General features: G+C 34.7%; 1 long non-coding RNA gene across 1 annotated transcript; it reads left to right on the top strand.

The window, feature by feature from the left end:
• The first annotated feature begins 896 nt into the window (after window positions 1–896).
• LOC132311315 (uncharacterized) lies at window positions 897–4,537 on the top strand. The gene is made up of 2 exons (XR_009482923.1): window positions 897–2,029; window positions 3,706–4,537. It is a non-coding gene; the product is annotated as an uncharacterized LOC132311315 (long non-coding RNA).
• Window positions 4,538–4,921: the final 384 nt, after the last annotated feature.

Raw genomic sequence — 4,921 nt, 5'->3', positions numbered from 1 at the left:
AATGATAATTGTGTAAGAGTAAACTCAAAATCATTCTTATAGTGAGAGTGAGAATAATGATTGTGCAAGAGTAAGCTCAAAATCATTCTTATAGTGAGAGTGAGAATGATGATTGTGCAATGGTTTTCATGGCATGTAATGCAACGGATTTGATAGGCCATGCCTAGGGAAGATGGACCGTACTACAACCTTAGAATAATGTAGTTAGGTAGACGGTCCATGCCAACCAAAAATGGGTTATACTTAGCTTTTGATTATATGTACATTTATCTTCTTGACGATATCGTTGTGTGCTTGTAGCCACACGAATCATAGTCATACATAGAATGAAATTTCCCATGTTAGATATGATTAGTGATTGTTATGAGATTTGTAGTAAAGTTGGTTCCATTATATTTTATCTTTTTATTATTTTTATTTAATTCTATTTTAGTTTTAATTATTTCAAAATCTATTCTTCTACCACTTTGATTAACTAGGTTAGATTTAAATTCACTTGGATTCAGAGTAGTTTTTCATCATAGCATTCCCTTGGGTTTGACCCTGCTTATCATTGTACATTTTTAATAAAGTGATTGTAGGAAAATAAATAATTTTTGCACGGAGTGTATCTGCAACGACAATATCATGAAATACACGCCCGTCAAAAACCAAAATCTTCATACAGGTGAAAAATGACCTTACCTTAAGGGATCTGAGTGTTATTTACCCTTATTATATCCACAACACCCAAACAACTCTTTAATTTACTATTACATCCAAACACACCCTTATCCCTTATGTCTATACATCCAAACACACCATTATCCCTTATATCTACAGATGTAAATACACATAGAGAGAGATAAAAACACTGTTCATCATTTTCTTGGCATACTTTTAATAAATTAAAAAATCTTGCTGACCAAAACAACACATAAAAACCAACTCATGCCGTTGCAGAGTTAGGAGCTCAATAGATTAATGAGAACTCCATTTTTTTTTCCACCATTCGAATTAAACCTTGTTGGCCAAACTAAACCTACACACACAATTCAACCACAATTATGAAAAAAAAAAAAAAAAAAAACTACACACACGCGCACACACACATTGATTCGATAGGGCAATCTGAACCTCTATCTTACCCTGTCATTAGATATCTATATATATTGCTTATCTCTCTCCTTCTCCCTTTGTTTTTATATATATATTAGACATACTTGTGATTGTTGAGCAATAATCAATCAATCGAAGAGAGAGAACTGAGAGGTCGAGAGATTGTTAAATTCCTTTTCCTGATTACTCTGTTCGAGTCTAATTACAGGACAACAAGAATAGGAGATATTGTGGTTGTGAATTGATTAATTGAAACTGAGTGGTCAATTTTAGAGTTGGGTGAGAGGGATTATGGTGGTAGTGAATAGTGATGGGCACAAGAGGAAGACCCACTTTGTTAGGTCTCTTAATGGAGTTGTGATGAGATTAGGTACCTAGAGAGAAGAATGAAAAACTATACCCAACCGAACAAGAAATCCAGATGTTTCTACAGTGGCGACACCATCCACGACTTGATCACTCCAAATTCAAAAACTTCACGAATTGCTTCGGATTCGATTTTACCTCATCAAGGACAAAATTGATCCGGCGTATTTTTAGAAATCCTTTTAATTGATGGCCAGCACACCTTTGAGCAGTTCAGATTAAGAATGCCAATTGATGTCATAGTTATTGATTGCTAAGGTTTCTGATTTGGGACTATTGACTGAGAATTGTTCTTCGAAATGAAGGATTGCAGAGTAGTAGAGAGAAAGAAGTTTAATTCTCTGCATCAGTGGTAGGCCCAGAGAATTAACCTCCGACAGAACAGAAGCGTACAATGCTGGCAACCCAGAAGAAGAAGATGATGTGATTGAAGAGGCTGATTCGTACCAAGAGAGTATGGATTTGAGGAGGTTCTTTAGAAGACGATGATGGTCTCTCATAGATGTTGCCTCTTTGTGGTTCTTTTTCCTGTGCCATGAATGCCGTCTCTTGAGTTCTCTCACTGGTTCCTTCTTTCTCTCTCTATCCCTATGCATTTCTTTCTCTCTTTATCTCTATTTTATTAGTTGCGTTTGTGGTTAGGTGAACAGTATATATTAAGTAAAATAGATTGTAAGACTTGTGCTCCGTTCGGTAGGAAGGAAAAAAATTTGAATGGAAGGGAGAGAATAAGGGATGGCTAAGGCATCCCTAGGGGAGAGATTAAGTGTTTTCCTATTTTTGTTCGGTTAGATGAAAGAAATATAAGTTTTTAAGTTATTTTTACCATTAAACCCATCACTACTTTATTTATGAAATTTATTAAATATTTATGAAGGATGATGTAATAATTTAAAACTTCTATAATGGTTTCACTTGTCTTCTCTCCCATCTTCCGTCCATATTTGGAAGGATGAAAATTTGTGAATGAGGAATGATGAGTCATCCTATTATCCTTTCTTTCCTTATATTATCTCTATTTTCCTTCCACCCCTCTTCTTTCCTTCCAACTGAACATAGCATTAAGGGTATAAGTTTAAAATGGTGTAGTTTTTTATTAGGGTAAATTGGTTTTTTGCACTTTCCGGCATCGAAAGTAAACCTGGTGGGGTTAAATGCAACAAAAACATAGTTCAAGGGGGTTTTTTTTTTTTTTTTTTTTTTTTTTTTTTTTTTTGTAGTTCAAGGGGGTTTCTTACAAAACCATAACAGTTCAGGGAGTACCCATAAAAATATACTAATGGGCTCTAGTCTGGACGGTATAATTAAGCTCTTCTTCACAAGGGTTGAGTGTTGGAGCGATATTAGAATAAAACGTAGAGGGTGCATATGTTTACTTTATCATTCAAAATAAGGGTTAAGTATCTAAAACACCCACAAGGTTTACTTTTTGAGCAAATAACACCCCTCTTTTACTTTAGCTATATAACTCCCTCAAGAATTTAAAAATGTTGTAAGAATGATTTTTCAGCTGTTACCATTAAAAATGCATCATTAAAAAAAATATATGTGCCTGACACATGACTGATTAAATTTAATAAATACCAATATTACTCTTTTTAATTCCCAAAACACCCTTCCTTTTATATATAAATCTCAAAAATAAAGGATATAATAGTAATTTTACATTAATTGAATTTTTATTTTATATATTTTTTAATTGTAGGAAGGGCATTATAGTATTTTTATCACCCCATTAACAACCAATTGATGGGAGGTCCTTATTTGCCCCTCCAATAAATGTTAGGGGTTTTTTAGAACCTATAAGGGCGTTATATGTTCAATATACACACACACACACACATACACACACACACACACACAAAAAGCATGATGAATACTTGAGCAGTAACCACCTTCTCACCATTAATGTGACACAACTTTAAAATGATTATATTCATTTTGAATTTCAAATAAAAATTAAGAATTTTTTTCCCGCAAATATAAGTCTTGACTTTTTGGACAACTTGCTATCTGTTAGCCCCATAACTTTACAAAATTGACCAGTGCCACTATCTATTCATCCAACCAAATGTAACGTGTGCATGATTTGACTAAAAAAGCTTATTCTTATAATATAAAGGCCACTACTGATGAGCGCTGAAAAGTACGCATTTAAACCCCTTAAACTTGGGTATTCTAGGACCTTATCCTATCTTATTTTCCCGTTTTAGTCTAATTTCATGTTATTTCCCTTTTCAGGTACTTATCCCCAAAATAAGTCAATTCAGCTGAATTATAGCATAAAAGATGCAATCCTAAGCTTAGTGGAAGAAAGGAGCAAAGTGAAAGCAAAGTGGTAGAAAATAGGAAACTTCGATCGATCAGAACAAGCTTAGATCGATCTCACAGTGATCATTCCAACCATGCCAAGATGGATCGAGCCTCTTGTCCTTATCCTCAGGAAATTCCTATCTTCGACCGATCCAACATTACTTCGATCGATCGGACTTCTTTGATCTTATCCCCACCTACCACTTTTGTCCTTTTCCCAAAATATCCTAAAAATATCTCAGATTTGCCTTTATTCCAAAAAGGCGATGGTTCGATTGATCTGACCACCCTTGTGATCAATCGAACCTCCTCAAGTGCGAAAAAACAGAGTTCCAGCCAATTAAAAGGTGTGCTCGTGGTGCAATCATTTAGAGGTCCTAGTGCACGAGGTTTGACCATTGGGTGTGACACTGGAGCTACTTATATAAGGATTTTGAGCCATTTTACACATATACAATCTTAGAGAAAGGAACCATATAATCAAGAGAGGTCGGAGGAGTCTAGAGATTAGAGAGACACACACCATTTGGGAGTTCTTCCACTCATCTAGGGTTTCCATCAAGGAGAAAAAGATCATTCCTACCATAGAGATGACCCTTGAGGGTTGGATGACTACATTAATGAGTGGCTAAACCATTCTCTTGGGGCTAGAGATAGCCCTAAGCATGCCTCCTAGACTTCGATGTTTTGTACTTTGAGGGGATTTGTGTTGTAATTCTTGCCTTGACACTTGATTTATATATGAATCTTGTTTCTACAATGATTTGTATGGTTTAATACTTCTAATTGATCATTTCATTCTATTCATATATCTTTGTATGCTAGAATAGATGTTCATGTGTTTATCTCTAGGTTTTGTGATATTGATGCATATCTATGTGTGTTGATGCTATGAATCTAGTGATGGTCAAGGCATGGTGCTTTAATGGAATACTCTTATTTTTTGTTTGATGGTTTATACTCATTTCTTGATGGATTGTACCTCTTTCTTAGTTTAATTAGTTTAATTTTCATGTCCCTAGCTTAGTTGTAGTGTAGTTGCCTTACTTTCTTAGATGGGAAGACAATCCATGCTTATTGTTTGATGTTCTATGCTTATGAATGCAAGTTGTATATTTCTCTATTTTGATGATGTGTATTGATT

The sequence above is a fragment of the Cornus florida genome, unplaced genomic scaffold (genome assembly GCF_030987335.1).
Source record: "Cornus florida cultivar Cherokee Brave unplaced genomic scaffold, ASM3098733v1 CherokeeBrave_3.0.0_Hap2_Chr06, whole genome shotgun sequence".
Classification (NCBI taxonomy): Eukaryota; Viridiplantae; Streptophyta; class Magnoliopsida; order Cornales; family Cornaceae; genus Cornus; species Cornus florida.
The sequence above is the reverse complement of the archived record's forward strand: the minus strand, read 5'-3'. Positions and strand labels throughout refer to the sequence as shown.